Source organism: Acinonyx jubatus, chromosome D2, assembly GCF_027475565.1.
Source record: "Acinonyx jubatus isolate Ajub_Pintada_27869175 chromosome D2, VMU_Ajub_asm_v1.0, whole genome shotgun sequence".
NCBI lineage: Eukaryota > Metazoa > Chordata > Mammalia > Carnivora > Felidae > Acinonyx > Acinonyx jubatus.
Window position 1 is genome coordinate 32,271,231 of NC_069393.1, and position 21,037 is coordinate 32,292,267.

Here is a 21,037-nt window from a genome sequence, read left to right on the forward strand (position 1 = left end):
AATTCCAATAGTCTTCTAAAAAGAAAGCCAAGCCCTGTGTCATAATGCTATCTAGCAAATAAATATTTGCAATATATATGGTGGTGGGATTAACTAATACAAGGTTAGTGGAATGGAAAGCCATGATGGCTGTTCAACTTGTTTTCTTTTATTCATTATATCCCCCTACTCCTCACCCCTCATGGGACTAAACACTCATTCCATAACGGGATATCATTTTTCTTTCTAGAGACTTGATTTCATAGGACAGATAAGGATAAAAGCTTTAACTAGGCTATCTTCCCAGAAGTGATAACTAAAGGACCTCTTTATTCATGGAACAAATATTAAAGTTGAAATGAACTTGAGATCATGGAAATTGAGAATCAGAGAAGTTTGGGGAAATGTTCAAGGGTCACAGAGAAGACAGTGGTGGAACTGAAACCAGAAGCTAGGTCTCCTGCCTCTTTGCCCAGGGTTCCTTCTACTAGGTCTTACACCATAGTAGGGCTACTTGTTTTCACTACTAACTGTAAGGCACAGCCTTTTCACTTTATTCCCTCTGAAGTAGAAGCAAAAAGACTCAACGATTTAAACCACAAAGATGTGATTTATTGGAGAATTGATGTTACTTGGAGTTTGGATGCTTTTATTTTCTTGTTTGAAGATTAACTGGGGGGTTGCTTCTTAATGAATCATTAAAAACTTATATATTCAAAAAGTTTAGATTAGTTGGAATAAGAAAGGAAGTCTGAGCCTTGTTCATTATTTTATAGCTGGGAGCAAAACCAAAATCAGCACAGATAGAATGCTTCCCTCATATATCTATGTGTCTAAGCCCATAGATGGAAAGAGTGTATGTGTGTGTATGTGTGCATGCGTGGGTGTCTGACAGCTCTTAAAACGCATTTGGATTGCATTCTGAGAGGAGTTTAGCAGGTGTATTACAATCTGCAGATTATGTTGCAGAGTTTTAAGTGGATTTTTAAAAATAAATTCTATTTTTAAACAGTTTTGGATTTATAGGAAAATGGCTAAGGATATTACACAGAATTCCCATATACACCCCATCTCCAGTTCCCCTATGGTTAACATGTTACATTAGAAGTAACATGTTACTTTTTTGTGTATTATTCAGTGTGTATTATTCAGATTCCCTTAGTTTTTGCCTAATGATCTTCTTCTGTTCCAGGATTAAATGAAGTTTTGTTCACATGTTCACTGATTTAGAAGGCATTGATATGACCACCTGAAAGTTAGACTAGTTTTGAAGTCCCTTTTATATTCCAGGAGTGCGATTCAATGGGTACAGGCTTAACTGCTGCAGAGTTGTGACATTTATATTCTGTACATGATGGGAAAGTGGCTACTTTACCTTATTGATAGTAATGGCTCTTGAGTTGTTTCTGAATTTTCTGCATCAGCAGTTCCAGAAACAACAAGGCAAACTTGATTACTTCTTTTTTTTTAAATTTTTTAAATGAGAAACATTTTTTTAACGTTTTTATTTATTTCTGAGAGACAGAGACAGAGCGTGAGCAGGGGAGGGGCAGAGAGAGAGGGAGACACAGAATCCGAAGCAGGCTCCAGGCTCTGAGCTGTCAGCACAGAGCCCGATGTGAGGCTCGAACCCACAATCCGTGAGATCATGACCTGAGCTGAAGCCAGACGCTTAACCGACTGAGCCACCCAGACACCCCAAACTTGGTTACTTCTAAGTGTTATAGTCACATTCTAAATTGCTGGTGACAATATCCTAAACTAAGTTGCCTTCTTGGGAAGCCATGTGGTTCAACAATCCTACTTAAATATGTTTATCCTCCTGGAAGTCATTTTTGATGTAGTTTTCATCAGCACCTTCTGATAAATCATTAATCATTCAAATTTCCCTATAAAGATCTTAAAGTATTCCTTCCTTTAAAGTTCATTAGTTGTTTTACTAAAGTTGAACACTTGTACGCCCTATGACTCAGCATGTTCACTCCTAGAGTTATACACAACAGAATTGTGTGTGTGCGTTCACCAGAAGACATGGACAAAGATGTTAATAAGCAGGACGAGTTGTAATAGTGCAAGCTGGGATTTTCCAAATGCCCATCAACAGTAGAATGGGTAAATAAGTTTCTGGCATAATCAAACAGTGAACATTAAATACTGATCAGAATGAACAAACATACACATTCAAAATGTGTGAATACAATATACAATAATATGATAATGTGTGAATCTCACAAATATAATGTTGAGTGGAGGAAGCCAGACGCTAAAGAGTGCATAACTCTGATTGCATTTACATAAATTTCAAAACCAGGTTAAACTATCTGTGGTGTCAGAAGTCAGGAGATTGATTACCCTTGTTGGGGATTGGGGAAAGTGTTTGCAATGGGGTATGAAGGGGCCTTCTGGGGTACTAGTAATGTTCTGGTTTTTGTTTTGGGTACTGGTTATATGGATGTGTTTACTTCATGAAAGTTCACCAAGCTTATATATTTTTCTATATTCATGTTATTCAGAAAAAAGTATACAAAAATGTTAGCAATTCTGGAAAAAGCACATGCATGCACAAATTCACTGCTAATATTTAAGGGATATATGGAGAACACACTGAACAAATTAGCCTTACATCTTAGAATATATGGTGTCTGAATTAAAGGATTATCAAAGTGGCATTTTGTTATTGGATCTGTTACAGTCCTATTTGTATTATAAGATGAATAATGTAGGTTGAGGTTTTGGGGATGGCTCAGAAAAGACATCTTTTCAGTCTGTATTAAGTACAGTTCCCAAGTCATATATCCATCCTTTCTAACCTTACAGTAAAGACTGGTAAGCCAAGTAGTTGTGACTTGGGTGTATTAGTATGTTTATGCATGGTGAAGTTTCTCCTTCCCACTGATCAGTGAGTGAGCTTCAGTCTTGTATCTCTGTATACTCTACATGTTCTTTTGGCTTTCACGGCATCACCTCAAACCTAACCAGAATGTAGAGTCCTTTTCCCAAATAGAGCCCCCTTTCATGACTTTACTGTTGTTGTTGTTGTTTTTCCTTATTGGTACCTTTGGTTCTTCTAGTTACTTGAGTTAACTTTCCCTTTCTGACCCTTTAAAAAAAATGTGGTGAAAACACATAACATAAAATTTACCATCTTAACCATGTCTTCAGCATACACAGTTCAGTATCCCACCCTTTGCACTTTGTGATCCATTATCACTATCCTTACCCATGTTGAAACTCTTACTGTATATCTAGACTTTTGTCTAAATAGCATCTCAACTTCCAGTGTTTCCTCTGTAAGCGATCCATTCTATATCTGCGTGCCAGAGTTATAGTTGTAAAATCTCACCAAATTATTCCCCCACGTAAAACTTTGCTTGCCACTACCTACAGGGTTTAATGCAGATTCCTTAGTCGGATATTCAAGGTCTTCCATAATGGAATTTCAATCTGTCTTTCCATCTTTAATGAGAATGTTGTTTTTAATCACCAGTGACTACTTACTAATTTCCAAGTTGTGTGAAGCACTCTACAGGCATAATTTTACTTAATTCTGTCCTATAAAGTAATTGCCACAGAGGAAATAGAGGCCGGAGGGCTCTAAGTAACATGCTCAAGTAAGCGATGCAGTTAAGAGTTCAACTATAGGTCTCCATATGCCACATTTGTAATCTCTGTCTCCCAGTGCTCCTGAATGCCTCGAGTAGGCTACTCCTGAACCACCAAGTGCGTTCCCATCTTTACCTAGCTCTTTCGCTTCTCGGATCCATTGCTTAGAAGGCCCTTACTTGTTCCTGTTTCTCTCCCAGTCCCATCGTATCCATTAAGTCCAGTGATTTTTTTTCCTCCCCCTCCTTATCCCAGTTTATAGAAAACTCCTTAGGGCTACTACACACTTGGTATTTTCACTGCCTTGAATCTGTTTCTTTTTATATATAGATGCATTCGCTTAAACTTTGTTTTTTAAAGTTTATTTTTATTTTTAATTTTTTTAAATGTTTATTTTGAGAGAGAAAGAGAGACAGGGCATGAGTGGGGTAGGGGCAGAGAGAGAGGGAGGCACAGAATCTGAAACAGGCTCCAGGCTCCGAGCTGTCAGCACAGGGCCTGATGCGTGGCTCGAACCCACAAACCATGAGATCATGACCTGAGCCAAAGTCAGACGCTTATCTGACTGAGCCACCCAGGCACCCCTTTAAAGCATATTTTTTGAGACAGAGCAAGAGCGAGTGTGTGTGAGCAAGGAGAGGGGTAGAGAGAGAGAGAGAGAGAGAGAGGGAGAGAGAGGAAAGAGAGAATGCGGTCCCATCCCATGAACTGTGAGATCATGATCTGAACCAAAATCAAGAGTTGACTGCTTAACTGACTGAGCCATCCAGGAGCCCCTTTGCTTGAATTTTTAGATTGTAACCTCCTTGAGGTTGAGGGTTTGGGGTATAGATTTTTTTGTATCCCTTGCAGTACCTTATGTATAACAGGTGCTCAGTAAACGTCCGTGTCGATCATTTGGAATGATAATAGAATCGTTGATAGCTGAAGATACATCATGTGCATCAAAGACTCCTTATTGGTTCTTTGCACTTCTTGAAGCTCTTTATAAATCCAGCTAACAGTCTTAATTCAGAGCCAGGAATGACATATTTAGACTAGAGGTAGATATCATTGATTTGTAGGTTGGAAGCTTGGTAACTGTCACCACATGCTGATTCAAATCAGCGCAGCTCTTCATGTTCAGAATTTGACTTCTCATATTCTCACCATAGGTGCTTTGAGTTAGACCACTAGCATATCTCATCTCTAGTATGCCAGCAGCCTCCAAATTAGTCTTCTTGCTTTTGCCCTTTTCCTCTGTGATCAGAACTCAGGCAGTGGGAATGATGATACCAGAAAGATGACGACCCTTCCAGTAGCTTCTCATCTCACACAGAGCAAAATGTAGAGTATTTAAAGTGGCCTATAGGCAGCAATGTGCTGATAAACTGGATCTCCAGAGGGGGGACAGCCACTGATTTGTAACATTTGACTACTTCTGTGGTATAATTACTCACTCTCACTACGGCTGATTCAAAGTTCTGGAATGCATAACAATCTTCTTATCGGCTGGTACCAGCCAGCTCCAGCTCCCCACTGCTGAACATTCCCTGTCTGACCTCCCCCTGCTACTGCTTTCCCCTTGCCCACTCCATTTTTGTGACACTGACCTTAGTGTTCCTCAAACATGGCAGATATCCACCCACCTCACAGGATCTTTGCATTTGCAGTTTTACGACTAGAATGCTCTTTTCCTGAAATACTTGCATGCTTGCTTATTTGTTATCTTTCTCAGGTCTGCTCAGATATCTTCCATGATCTCCCTATACAGGCATACCTTGAAGATACTGTGCGTTCGGTTCCAGACCACTGCAGTAAAGTGAATATTACAGTAAAGTGAATTGAATGTATTTTTGTTACCCAGTGCGTATAAAGGTTATGTTTACACTTTACTGTGGTCTATTAAGTACGCAATAGCATTGTATCAAAAAAAAGTACATACTTTAATTAAAAAAACTTTATTGCTAAAAAAATGCTAACCATCATCTGAGCTTCCAGTGAGTTGTAATCTTTCTGCTGGTGGAGGGTCTTGCCTCCGTGTTGATGACTGCTGACTGCTCAGGGTGGGGGTTGCTGAAGGTTGGGGTTGTTGTGGCAACTTCTTAAAATGAGACAATAGGGTGAATTTGGCTGCATCAACTGACTCTTCCCTTCATGAATGATTTCTCTGTAGCATCAATGCTGCTTGATATCATCTTACCCACAGTAGAACTTCTTTCAAAACAGGAGTCAATGCTCTCAAACCCTGCTGCTGCTTTATCAACTAAGTGTATGTAGTATTCTAAATTCTTTGTTGTTGTTTCAATGATCTTCACAGCATCTTCACTAGAAGTAGATTCCATCTCAAGAAACCACTTTCTTTGCTCATCCATAAGAAGCAATTCCTCATCCTTTCAAATTTTACCATGGGATTGCAGCAGTTCAATCCCATCTTCAGGCTTCACTTCTGATTCTAGTTCTCTTGCTGTTTCCACCACACCTATACTTAGTTCCTCCTTGGAGATCTTGAACCTCTCAAAGTCATCCATGAGAACTGGAATCAACTTCTTCCAAACTCCCATTAATGTTGATATTTTGACCTTTTCCCCCATGAATCATGAATATTCTTTTATTTTTTATTATTTTTTAACATTTATTTATTTTTGAGACACAGAGAGACAGAGCATGAACGGGGGAGGGTCAGAGAGAGAGGGAGACAGAATCTGAAACAGGCTCCAGGCTCTGAGCAGTCAGCCCAGAGCCCGACGCGGGGCTCGAACTCACGGACTGCGAGATCGTGACCTGAGCCGAAGTCGGACGCTTAACTGACTGAGCCACCCAGGAGCCCCGAATCATGAATATTCTTAATGGCATCTAGAATAGTGAATCCTTTTCAAAAGGTTTTCAATTTACTTTACCCAGATCAATCAGAGGTATCCCTATTTGTGGCAGCTATAGCTTTTGAAAAGTATTTCTTTTTTATTAAAATTTTTTTTTAATGTTTATTTATTTTTGAGACAGAGAGAGACAGAGCATGAATGGGGGAGGGTCAGAGAGAGAGGGAGACACAGAATCTGAAGCTGTGCTGAGCTGTCAGCACAGAGCCTGACGCGGGGCTCGAACTCACAGACCGCGAGATCGTGACCTGGCTGAAGTCGGATGCTTAACCGACTGCGCCACCCAGGCGCCCCTAAATTTAATTTCTTAAAAAAAATTTTTTTAATGTTTTTGTTTTTGAGAGACAGAGAGAGAGAGTGTGCGCGAGCAGGCAAGGGAGATGCATAGACAGAGAGGGAGACACAGAATCTGAAGCAGCCTCCAGGTTCTGAGCTGTCAGCACGGAGCCTAACGGGGGGGCTCAAAGTCACGGACTGTGAGATCATGACCTGAGCTGGAGTCGGACACTTAACCGACTGAGGCACCCAGGCGCCCCAAATTTAATTTATTGGTTGTCCTGAGATGATTTCCAATATATACTACAGAGTTTTTATACCTGACTGATGCCTTGCTATAGTGATGCATTGCTGCTATTTCCAGACAGTGTAGTCTGTCTGTGGGTAATGGTCGTATTTCCTTTGGAGCCTGAAAAAGAAGCATTTTGTTTTGGTTGAAATAAAATTATCTGTGAAACTTATAGACAAATCAGTTTAATCCTTGTCACTGGTAATTGCAACTTGAAATTATTGCTCACTTATGCTTCTAATGAGGAACTCAACAATATTTATGGTGAAGTGTGTGTTTGGTAGTGTGTTATTCTCACAGTATCATCTTTGTGAATTTGAGGATCTATGATAAGTAATGAGAAAACAACCAGTACATTTTATTTGAAGATCAAAATGAGCTTATGAGGACATTTTCCTGTATGAAAACTAAAATTTATAGATCAACTTAGCATACTGGTTTATTGTCATTAAAAAGTGTATGACTTCTTATAAATTAGATGCTGCCTTTCCCACTTGATCTCGGTTACTGCCTCACCACCTGATCCAACCCCTCTGCCTTTTTGTATTTTATTCAGCCCTCCACTTGCCTTAGTCTAGGCATCGACAACAATTACAATGAAGTAGCAAGATTGAGTTGTAGTTACTGCCAGACTTTTCTTTCTTTCTCTCTTTTTTACATGTAAGTATTTTTACAAATAAAATTGTAATGTAATAGTTAAAAACACAGTAGGCAACATTACATTTTCCAAGTTAATCTTTGGGTAGCCACAATAACCCATTTTTGTTTTGGGGTTTGATTCACAGAGGTCAGAGAAGAGAGTGGCTTGAACTGAAAGCTGTCACTTCTTCCCTGCAGACAGTTAAGAAATGGAGAAAAAGTCTGTTTCTCTTTGTGAGTGTATTACTTTCTTGGACATGTTTTTAACTAAAATTTGCAGTATTTCCTGCCTTAACACTTTTGGACATGAGTGAAAAATCTCCTTTCTCTTATGAAAGCTTAATTTGCTTTGTTACATCACTTTTGACTTTAGGAAATGTTTATCTTCTAGAAATTTTTAAATCAAAACAGTTTTTTAGAGCAGTTTAATATTCACAGCAAAAGTGAGGGGGAAGATAAGAGTTAGATTTTTTTTATAGCTACATTTTAAATAAGTACCAACAAGTTTGTCAGAACAAAAATAAACTTAATTTTGTGTTCTTGTGTGTGATGTTATTATTATTCACTTTAAAAAAGCTTTTATCTACTATATAAGTACCAAATCACAGAAAAATAAAATATACAGAAAAATGGAAGGAAGGAGAAAGTGCTACTCAGAAACAACCATTGTTAATATTTTTATGCATTTCTTTCCAGACATTTTTTATGGAGTTCATCTCACTTTTGATAAGAGTAGTTCGTCTTTAAATACAGCATAAAACCATATTTTGCTTCCTTTGCTTAGCATTATACCAAATGTTTAACAAACTTGTCATGAACATTAGATGGCAGCTTAATATTCCAAAGAGTAGCCATATCACTGTTTGTGTTTACAATATAAATTTCAAAATAGATTTTTTTTTTTTTTTGGCAGCAGATTCCAGAATTTTAAAGAATAAACATTCTTGGGGCACTGGGTGGCTCAGTCAGTTAAATGTCCGATTTCAGCTCAGGTCATGATCTCACAGTTCATGGGTTTGAGCCCCATGTTGGACTCTGCTATGACAGTGCAGAGCCTGCTTGAGATTCTCTCTCTGTCTATCTCTCTCTCTCTCTCTGTCTCTGTCTCTCTCCCCCTCTTTGCTCCTCCTCCGCTTGTGCGCGCGCGCACACACACACACAGTCTCTTTCTCAAAAATGAATAAATAAACTTTAAAAAGAAGAATAAACATTGTTTCCTCTTGAGACAAGTTTCAGGAAAATTGGAAAAGAAATTAAAAAACCTATATTCACCTGATGATCCTTCTGTACTATGTTACTGTGTGAACAGAATTGGATACCACCCTCACCATGTTCTTATACACTCACAAGTAACAGCCTCAAATTACAATAAAGTTATTTAAAGCATCTCTTAAAGTCCATCTGTTTGAGATGCTGTTCTCAAGATCCCTTTTACCATTTCAGTGAAAGCTGATAAGATTCTTCTAAGGCTGTTGGAAAGCCCATCCTTCAGTCTCTAGATTTGGTAACCAGAAATATTAAGAAATAATTTTCTTCTTCTTCTTTTAAAATTTAGATTCAAATTAGTTAACATATAGTGTAGTATTGGTTTCAGGAATAGAATTTAGTGATTCATCACTTACATGTAACACCCAGGGCTCATCCCAACAGGTGCCCTCTTTAATGCCCATCCCCCATTTAGCCCATCCTCCCTCCTACCTCCCCTCCATCAACCCTTGGTTTGTTCTCTGTATTTAAGAGTCTCTTATGGTTTGGCTCCCTCTGTTTTTATTTTATTTTTCTTTCCCTTCTCCTATGTTCGTTTGTTTTGTTTCTTAAATTCCACATGTGAGTGAAATCATATGATATTTGTTTTTCTCTGACTTATTTCGTTTGGCATAATATACCATAGTTATATCCACGTTGTTGCAAATGGCAAGATTTCATTCTTTTTGATGGCCGAGTAATATTCCATTGTATATAAACACCACATCTTCTTTATCCATTTATCAGTCGATGGACATTTGGGCTCTTTCCCATATTTTAGCTATTTGATAGTGCTGCTGTAAACATTGTGGTGCACGTGCCTCTGCACGTCAACAGTTTTGTATCCTGTGGATAAATACCTAGTAGTGCAATTACTGGGTCATAGGGTAGCCACTCTAGAAACCAGTATGGAGGTTCCTCAAAAAGTTAAATATGGAAATAATTATTTTCTAGACTTTTCTTTCAGAATTGCTAAATGATGTTTTCATACCTTGTGAATCTTTCACATAGGTGTGCTGATATGCTATACTTTTAGGAAAATAAATTCCTTTCTGTTAAACACTTAAGTTGTGCCTCATCTTTTGCTATTATGTGCATTGCTGCAGTGAATAACCTTGTGCATTCATTATTGCTCCTGTATGAGATTATAAAATGTGTTCCTAAAAGCAGAAAGTATGAGAACTACTATCTGTTTACATCTTTGCCAACACAGTGTGTTACCAAACTTTTGGATCTATGTGTGATTGGTGAAAAAATTGTATCTCAGTGTAGATTTAATTTGCATTAAGTGAGTGAAGTTGAACATCTTTTTAAAGAACTGCATTTCCTTTTGCTGTGCACTAACATTTAAATTATTTAAGTCTGAGTCTATAGTTTCAACAGGTACATTTTAAGGGCTGTATTATGTATAAAAGCAAGAAACTGCCTGTAGATGTTGCTTAGTGAATACAATATTAGTTCTGTGAAGACAATTATATAAATAGAGGTTAGATTAGATTTATTCCTTCTTACAGAGAAGCAAATTTCAGTTAATCACATGGAAGAAGTTCTCTCATTAGATCAGCTTTAAAATGGAATGGGCATCCTTGGGACTAGATGGATTCTTTGTTACTAGATCTGTTATTGGAAAGGAGATACGAACCCTTGTCCCTGTTGGGCAAATTAGGCACATAGTGTTGAAGAAGTGACGGGTGAATCATCTGGAGGGTTAGATTAGGTTGTTTCTGATAACCTTTTTATTTTCATATTGTTTTTATTTATTTATTTATTTATTTATTTATTTATTTATTTATTTATTTATTTACGTTTATTTATTTTTGAGACAGAGAGAGACAGAGCATGAACGGGGGAAGGTCAGAGAGAGAGAGGGAGACACAGAATCTGAAACAGGCTCCAGGCGCTGAGCTGTCAGCACAGAGCCCGACTTGGGGCTTGAACTCACGAACCGCAAGATCATGACCTGAGCCGAAGTCTGACGCTTAACCAACTGAGCCACCCAGGCACCCCTTTCATATTGTTTTTATTTTGGACATACCAATTTCTCTATGTATATTGATTTTTATATAATTGTGAATAGATCAATTTTTTCCTGTCTTGCCTAATTCCCTTTCTCCTTTTACTTCTCATTTTGCTCCAAAGTGACTGTATAGTATATATCTTTTCATATTTTCCCTCTTACTTGAATCACCATCCTATCTATTTTTTGTCTGCCTATCAGTACACATACACTCCTCCAGGCATACATGCATATGTATAGTTATTTTAATTTTTTTATAAAATTGGATCATACGATGCATTCTTTCCTGCATCTTATTTTCTCACTTAATAATAACTAGTACAATATTTTCCACATCAAGTATTCATTTATTCATTTATTTATTGGCTGTATAAATTCATTCATTTATTGGCTGTATAAATGAGATTATTTTAAAAAAAATTTTAATGTTTATTTTTGAGAGAGACAGAGAGACAGAGTGTGAGTGGGGGAAGGGCAGAGAGAGAGAGGGAGACACAGAATCTGAAGTGGGGTTCGAACTCACTAATGGTGAGGTCATGACCTGAGCCAAAGTTGGATGCTTAACTGACTGAGCCACCCAGGCGCCCCTAAATGAGATTAATTTTTGGTGCAGCTGTACATTTGTTGATGTAGCTAATCTTTTGTTGATGGATTGTTCCCCCCCTTTTTTTTGTCACTGTGCACATTGTAGTAAGTACCCTCACGTATTAGTACATTTATTCTATGAGATAAAGAGTCAGTAGGGGGAGGGCGCCTGGGTGGCGCAATCAGTTAAGCATTTGACTTTGGCTCAGGACATGATCTCACAGTTCGTGGGTTTGAGCCCTGTGTCGTGCTCTGTGCTGACATCTCAGAGCCTGGAGCCTGCTTCAGATTCTTTATGTCTCTCTTTCTCTCTCTGCCCTTCCCTGACTCACATTCTATCTCTCTCTCTGTCCCTCTCAAAAATAAACGTTAAAAAAAAATCAGTAGTGGGATTGGTGGTTCAAAGTGTGCGCGCGCGCGTGTGTGTATACTATATGTAGAGTTAGTAATATTTAACTTGTTTTCCAAAACCAACAACATAAGAGTCTTTGTCAAGTCCCTTCTGATTTATTTGAGACCATAAAATAGAATTATGTAGCCTTTTTATAGTTGTTAGCTATATATAGTATTAGCTGGATTCTTTTTTTTTTTAATGTTTATTTATTTTAGAGAGAGCACACGAGCATGAACAGGGGAGGAGTAGAGAGAGAGAGAGAGGAGAGAGAGAATTCCAAGCAGGCTCTGTGCTGTCAGCATGGAGCCCAGCATGGGGCTCAATCTCATGAACTGTGAGATCATGACCTACACCAAAATCAAGAGTAGGACGCTTAACTGACTGAACCACCCAGATGCCCTGGATTTTCTGGATTCTTAAAAGATTTTATCTGAATAGGTCTGTTTATAAAATTGTCTTTCTGTGTTCTGAGTGACTATGTTACTTTAATACAAAATAAAACAAAATTCTCAAAACTCTAGTTCATGTACTTAGTACCAGTGTAATATCTCACAGACTAGAGGGTAAATGGACTTGAGACAAATGTTAAAACCTGACTTTGGGGATGGGGCTGGGAAATAAAGTCCATTTGGTAATAGATTTTTATCTTTAAATTGGGTATTTACTTGGTTACAAGAGGATTAATTATAAGAATCTCTTTCTCAAGTAGTCTCAGCTTGAACAGATAAATATAGAGCACCAGTGTTGGGAGAGGGAATGCTGTAGAAAATGTGTGGGTAGCTGTTGTAGTTTTACATAGCAGATAACATCTAGGATAAAGAATAGATGAAAATGCTCATTGAGGATTAGTGTTCTTGAAACATCATCAAATACAACATTCCCAGGCCTACCATTCACAGCCATTCATAATCTTGCCCATCCTGCATAGCTAAGATATTTCCCACTGAGCTCAACACACTTTCTTCAATCTTGTATTTCTGTGTTTGCCACACTATTCCCAGTGCCATTCATTTGGTCTCATCCTTTAGAAGGCATGTGTTTCCCCTTCTGCACCCCTGCAGAAGGATGGATTCTAGTTTATCTTTTCAGTACTCAAGTGCCGTCTTCTTCATGAAGTGTCTCTGACCTCTCTAGTCCACATTGATCCTTTTTTTCGTTAACTCCTACAGCAGTGATACTTTGACTTTCTTCCAGCTGGTTCTTGACTTTACATTTATGTAGCAGTAAATAACTTTTTGAGTTTTTATTGAGTGCCTCTTGCATATGCAGCACTACTACTCTAAATACTGGGTCTAAAGGATGAAGATAGAAAATGTCCCTGTCCTCATGGAGTTTATATTCTTGTGGGGAGAGACAGCCAATAAATAAAATAACTAGCAAGAAAACATCAGACAGTAAGAATCTTATGAGAACATCTATGAAGAATGAATCAGATATCTTGGTTGCAAGTGGTGGATCCCATTCTAGTTAGTTAAAGCAGAGGAAAAAAAAAATTAAGAGTATTACATAGCTCATAGATTCTTTAGGGGAAAGTGGAGAATCAGTTTGGGGACTGCTTAGCTAGGAACAATGCCTAAATTATAACACTGGGCTCCATCATTGGAGATATTACTTCTTTTGTCGCAGAACAGGTATTGGAATTTGCACTGTCTGTGCTGAGTATGAGATGTAACTGCTAGGACATCTGTCATTTCGCCTTCTGAAAGGAAGGTATATCTCTCTGAAATATACTTCAGAATAGACTAAACATGGTGTCTCCATTATATCACTTGCTTTCTAACTGAAATATCATGTGAGTGTGTTTGGTTGGGAGAACGTAGGTCACATACCCACTTCCTGTTTACAGAAGAGGCTGAGGAAGTGAATTTCTGACTTATGTTTTGGGAAGGCACGACTTAGGAGATGAGAAATTTTCCAAACAAGGAAAGCAGTTTAAAGGTACTAAGTAGTTATAAACCATGGAAAAGTTGGTATGGTAGAGAGTGATTGCAGGGTTAATTTGGATTTGAGTAGTCAGAGAAAGCCACTCTGAGGTCAAGAAACTTAAGCTCAGCCCTAAATGACAAGGAGAAATCCATGTTACATTAAGGGTGAGGAATATTTTAGTAGGGTGGACCAGTCAAAAGGCTGTGGTTTGAAAGTGGGATGGGGGTCTGAGGCACAGGATGGTGAATGAGTCTGGCCTGTTGGAGGAACAGCAGGATGGCTGATGTTGCTGTAGTGTGGTGAGTGAGAAGGAGTGTAGATGAGATTGTAAAGGAGAGGATATTTTTGTTTTGTTTTGTTTTGTTTTACCAGAAGTGTGAAGACACTCATCTTACTTTTTCTTCCCCTGAGATGTCCTGTTGAGAGTAGGGATGTAATTATAGGTGTGGAGAAAAGGAGGATATTTCTGTGTTATTAAACCCACGAGCTCTTGGATATTATGGAGTGACTAAAATTATTTATATACTGTTTAGGAGGAGAACAGTGTGAGGTTTCTAGCAAAGATAAGAAATATCTCTGCATGTCCAGTGAGTAGTGGGATAAAGCCTTCTGTTTTCATTCCAGTGCCTCAATCTAGCGAGCCTTGAAAGAAATCCTTCTTTATTCCTCTTACCTTGATGTACAGGAACCATGTTTTGTGTGGTTATGATGATTTGTATTGCACTAGCTCTTGTGACTGCTTCAGAATAACAAAAGACTCCAGCCTCAAGTCTGCATTGATAGATCTTTCCTATTAAAGAATTGCATCATATAATGAAGTGATAGAAAACTGTTTTCTAGTCTTTTTTTAGAAATCAGCTCCACAAACAAATGAGATAAATTTGCCTTGGAATGCAGAACAATTGCTACTCTGAATAAAGTAAACTCTGCTTTTTGCTCACTCTCTTTTACATTTTCCACTTCTTATTCAAACTGGAACAGATAGTCCTTATGTATCTAATATGCTCCTACTGCACAGGGGTGTTTGGACTTTAGATGGACTAATGTGACTATAGGTGGTAATATTCTATGCAGAGTTTCTCAACCTTGGCACGACTGATACTTTGTAAGATGATTCTTTGTGAAAAGGGGACTGTCCTGTGCATTGTAACGTGTTTAGTAGCACCCCCTCCCCATTTGTGATAACCAAAAAAAAATATCTTTACATTGCCAAACATCCCTGGTTGAGAACCGCTTCTCCAACTATAGCTTTTTGGCTTTCTTTTAAAACTCATCCTATTTGTCCTTTCTAATGGTAACTGATGACCATACTTGTAGGTGCTCTGCAGAGATTACATCCATTTGAACAGTTTCTAAATATGATTATCCTACATGTGCAGGGACTTTTAACATAGTTTGAAAATGAGAAGACAAAACCTCTTTCCCTTATGTGTATATCCAATGGACATTTCCGATACTACTTTAGTAAGATCATATAAGAAAATGTGAAAGTGCACCGTGGGTGATATGAATGGATGTTAACGGCTGAGGCCGCAGTAACTATTTCACCTTTTCCCTATTGTGCAGCTGTAGTATGCCTTCTGAATTTGACACTTGCCTCATGTGTGAGCTATGATTAGCCTCAGCCAGTGGTTTTGAAATGGCCAAACATGACCTATTAAAGGGTCAGAAAATCAATTTAGTAGAGTGGCAACCAACTTAAAAAATACTAAATGTAATATAAGAAAATATCAGAGTGCATTGTGTATAGTAAGACTATTGTTTCACAGAATATTTGTTAGCTTGTCTGAATATGTGTCTACGTATGTGTATGAGTCTTGATGTAAAATATATTTCTTAATATGGTTTGCAGTTGAAAGAGTTAAAAAGCCATTGGTCTAAGCCAATCATAATTCCATTTCCCTTGCTGGTAGTTGGTTCAGGAGCCCCAGTTTAAGCCAGTCTATACGTGGAATTCCTCTGGTAGCAGTAAATTGATTCTGGGATGGGCACATTGGCCCACTCAACCTGAAGGAAAAGGCCCTGGATAAGAGAACCTTCATTCTTCTACTTCATGAGTTCAGAGAAGCCTGCAAATCGAATTGCTACTGGCTGCCATCTCAAAACCACAGGAATGTGGGGCGCCTGGGTGGCTCAGTGGGTTAAACGTCTGGCTGCTAAACTATTTTTTAAAGTGCACCACTTGGGGTGCCTGGGTGGCTCAGGTCGTGATCTGGCAGTCGTGAGATTGAGCCCCACATGGGGTTCTGCACTGACAACGTTGAGCCTGCTTGGGATTCTCTCTCTCTCTCTCTCTCTCTCTCTCTCTGCCCCTCCCTTACTTCCTCTCTCTCTCTCTCTCTCTCTCTCTCTGTCCCTCCTTTACTTCCTCCCTCTCCCTCCCGTCCTTTCTTTCTCTCTCTGCCCCTCCATTACTTCCTCCCTCTCCTTCCCGTCCTCTCTCTCTCTCTGCCCCTCCCTTGCTTCCTCTCTCTCTCTCTCTCTCTCAAATATATAAACAAACATTTTTTAAAAAGACAATCCTATCAGTAATGAATGAAGGTTATAGTTTCCTTGCTCCTCGCCAATACTTGTTATTGTCTTTTTTATTGTAGCCATCCTAGTGGGTGTGAAGTGGTAACTCATTGTGGTTTTAATCTGCATTTCCTAATGACTAATGATGTCAAACATACTTTGATGTGCTTATTAGTCATTTGTATATCTTCTTTGGAGAAATGCCTATTCAAATCCTTAGCCCATTTTAAATCAGGTTGTTTGTCTTTCTGTTGAGTTGTAAGAGTTGAGGCATCTTTTTTAAGCTTTTCTTTATTTCATTATGAATCTATCATTCATTCATTTTTCAGATTGATAACTCAGAGTCTTTTTTTTTAACGTTTATTTATTCTTGAGAGAGAGAGAGAGAGAGAGTGAGAGAGAGAGAACAAACAAGCAGGGAAGGGGCAGAGAGAGGGAGACACAGAATCCGAAGCAGGCTCTAGGCTCTGAGCTGTCAGCACAGAGTCCAACATGGGCTCGAACTCACAAACTGTGAGATCATGACCTGAGCCGAAGTCGGACGCTTAACTGACTGAGCCACCCAGGCACCCCTCAGAGAGTTTTTTTTCCAAAGAAGGCAGTCACGTGCCCTTTTCAGTATCCTTTAGTTTTTTTAAGTATTGGTCATAAAGGGAGTAAAAGTCATGTTGTTAAAAAATTGAAATGGAAGTTGTTGATGTATGAAGACAGATAAGTGGAAGAAATTGCAAAGGGCTACTTTAATTCCTATGGAAATCTGATTGAGCAGGAAAACCACAGCTACTAAATGTGTCGAACAAAGGCTGTTGGCTTCTGGAACACTCCTTAAGCACTCTCTCTCACCAGGTTTTAAGAAATATTTGTACCTAGTATTGCAAGGTTTTGCACATAACATTTAGATTATATATTTTTTTTACCCTCCCTCAAAAGGAATTTGGGCATTCAAAGAATTCATAACTGGTTTAACTGGATCGTGAGAATGGTTTACGTAGCTGTCGTATGTGCCATGTTTTGTAGTCAAATGAAGACTACTGTTAAATATATTCTTAGCTCGATTAAATTATAGGAGGGAGCTTCCATGAGACCAAAATTGTTCTTTTGATTTTTTTCCTTACATTTAGTGGGTTTAATATGGATGTAATCTTTTGGTAAGAGCATTTATACTCTTTATTAATTTTAAATTTATTGATATTAAATGGAAAACTAAAATAGAATCTATAAGGAGTGCTGAGAGAAAGGTAGAAAGAGTTGAAAAGAGCACAGGCTTTGGTGCTAGACTAGGTTTCAAAATGTACCATTTCCTCCTTGGGTGACCTTGAACAAACCACCTTAATCTCTCTCTCTCTCTCTCTCTCTCTTTTTATTTATTTTTGAGACAGAGAGAGAGCATGAGCGGGGGAGGGGCAGAGAGACAAAGACACACACACACACACACACACACACACACACACACACACACACAGAATCAGAAGCAGGCTCCAGGCTCTGAGCTGTCAGCTCAGAGCCCAACGTGAGGCTTGAACTCACAGACTGTGAGATCATGCCTGAGCTGAAGTCAGATGCTTAACCGACTGAGCCACCCAGGCACCCCCACCTTAATCTCTTGAAACATCAGTCTTCTCATCTTTAAAATGAGATGGATAAAGTCTACCTTGAAAGATTGTGGTAAAGATAAAATGAAATTGATGTGTCTGGGTGGCTCAGTTGGTTAAGCGTCCAACTCTTGGTTTTGGCTCAGGTCATGATCTCACAGTTTGTGAGTTCGAGCTTTGCACTGGGCTCTGTGCTGACAGTGTGGAGCTTGCTTGGGATTCTCTCTCCCTCTCTTTCTGTCCCTCCGGCATCTCTCTCTCTCAAAATAAATCAACTTAAAAGAAAAGATAAAATGAGATAATGTATGAAAAGTATATATAGGCTAGTGCTTCATAGGCACTCAGTCAATTTTACCTGGTGAAACAATATATGTTTCAAATACACACACACATATATATATACACACACACACACATATATACACATATATGTATATATATATTTGTGTGTATATATATATTATATACATATATGTATACATATATATACATATATATTATATACATATATGTATACATATATATATACATATATATAATATATATATTGGGTGAAAGGTGAATTTAAATAGTCTCATTTAGCTTAAATTGGAGCATCTACTCAATATTGACAAGCCTTTCTGAAAATGTAATTTCACAGAAGGTAAATAAAGCAACCTGGGACCTATTTTTTAAACTTAAGAACATTTTTAAGTTTATTTTTAAAAATTTATTTTGAAAGAGAAAGTGGGGGTGCAGAGAGAGAATTCCAAGCAGGTTCTGCACTGTCAGCTCGGGCTTGAACTCACAAACCATGAGATCATGACTACAGCTGAAATCGCGAGGCAGATGCTTCACCCACTGAGCCACCCAGGCACCCCTTAATTTTTTATTATAATGGTAAAATATGCTTGTTGAAGAAAATTTAGAAATAACTTTGGAAGTTACATTTAAAAAATTAAAAAAGAAATGGTTATCTGTGAATAGAGACTTACTGTGGGAATGTGGTTCAAGAAGGAAAGAAAACCCTTAAAAGCACATGATGACAATGTTAATTGGAAATTATGAGTAAGAGCCAGAGGAGGGTCCTTTAAAGACCGATGCATGCTGCAAAAGAGATTCTTTGCTTTACTCAGATCTAAAACAGACATTTACAGAAGGCCAGTGAGGAGGATATATACTCAAGAGTGACCTTGGAGTATTAGCAGAATGAGCTTAAAATGAGATGAGGCTTTGGGGAGCCTGGGTGGCTCAGTCGGTTAAGTGTCTGACTTCGGCTCAGGTCATGATCTCACAGTTGGTGAGTTTGAGCCCGGCATCAGCTGTGTGCTGACAGCTCAGAGCCCGGAGCCTGCTTCGGATTCTGTGTCTCCCTCTCACGCTGCCCCTCCCCCACTCACAGTCTGTCTCTCTTTCTCTTTCAAAAATAAATATTCAAAAAAGTTTTTAAAAAGTGTGATAAGGCTTCTAAAGTTACTGAGACAACAAAAACATATTTTAAAACTGTGGACTGATGGGAATAGGTAAACATAGGCTTGCTACTCTTATTTAATGGTGATAAAACAGATGGCCATGAGAGCACAGCTTGCCTCCCGTTCACATTTCCAGTGAAGAACCTCTTTTGACTTGAAGGATGAAAAATGACACCAATAAAGGATAGTCTAAGTCTGGGAAGGAGAAGAACCTACAAGGGAGCATAGAATTATCCCAGGAAAAAAAAAAGTACATGGTACTCAGAACTTTTTGTATATATGAGATTATTTGTGGTCTTTGAGAAACCTTAGAAAACAAGAGAAGTACAGGACTGGCAAATTGAAGATGGGTCTTGTGAAAAAGAGGAGAAAGTACATTTGTTGTTGAAAGAAAGACCAATGATATAGGCAGGATTCAAGAATAGATGATTCATTTTTTTTTAATGTTTATTTATTTTTGAGACAGAGAGAGACAGAGCGTGAGTGGGGGAGGGGCAGAGAGAGAGGGAGACACAGAATCTGAAACAGGCTCCAGGCTCTGTGCTGTCACCACAGAGCCCAACGCAAGGCTCAAACCCACGAACTGTGAGATCATGACCTGAGCCGAAGTCGGACGCTTAACCGACTGAGCCACCCAGGCGCCCCTCAAAGAGGGTTTTAAACATTGTAAACCTTTTTCTAAATAAGATGCGATAGTAGGAGTTGAGTGAAATGCTGTATCCGTGCTCATATAGTAGCCACTAGCCGCAGGTGACCTGAAATGTGCCTAGTTCAAATCGACATGCGCTGGAACTGTAAACGATGGGAGGCCACTGAGTGCAGTGATCAAGGAAAAGTTCTTGAGACATTCTATGGGTAAAAAGGTACTTTTATTATAGCACAGGGACAGGACCCAGGGGCAGAAAGAGCTGTACTGAGATTGTGAGGAGTGACTGGTTGCATACTTCAGGTTTGTGGAGGGAAGGGGGCAGACATAACATAAGTTTCTAAGCAATTTCTGTTTGTTAAAGTAGAGTCTGCTGGACCTTGCAGATCTGGCTATTTGTGCAGATGAGGTTGTTTTTAGTCTTTAATGAAACACCAACATTAAGGCAGCCATGGTTCGTTCCTTAAGTAAAGTCACACTCTGCACGCCTTAGGGATTTATCAGTGAGCTGCGGGTCGTAAGGAGGTTTAATTTTAGCTACCATTCTCTTGCCTTGTTCTCCTCATCATAAATTACATGTCAGATTATTTACCTGTTGAAATAATATTTTGGACATGTGTTAAATAAAAATATGTTATTAAAATTAATTTTACCTTTAAAAATTGTTTATTAATGTGGCTACTTGACTATTTAAAATTACATATATGGAGGCACCTTAGTGACTCAGTTAAGTGTCCAACTCTTGATCTTGGCTCAGGTCATGATCTCACAGTTTGTGAGTTCGAGCCTAGAGTTGACGGTATGGAGCCTGCTTGAGATTCTCTCTCTTCCTCTCTTCCTGCCCCTCCCCCATTTGTTCACATGTGCATTTGCTCTCTCTCTCTCTCTCTCTCTCTCTGTCAAAATAAATAAATAAACTTTATATATGTAGCTTACATAATTCTGTTGGAAGTTTTGGACAGCGCTGTGCTTTGAGTGTATAAATAGTTACTAAGATATTTTTAAAAAAATTTAAAGTACTGG

At 38.6% G+C, this 21,037-nt stretch overlaps 1 protein-coding gene across 7 annotated transcripts in view; it reads left to right on the top strand.

The window, feature by feature from the left end:
- MCU (mitochondrial calcium uniporter) overlaps positions 1 to 21,037 on the top strand; it is a 194,865-nt gene that overhangs the window by 16,120 nt on the left and 157,708 nt on the right. The window lies entirely within an intron of this gene.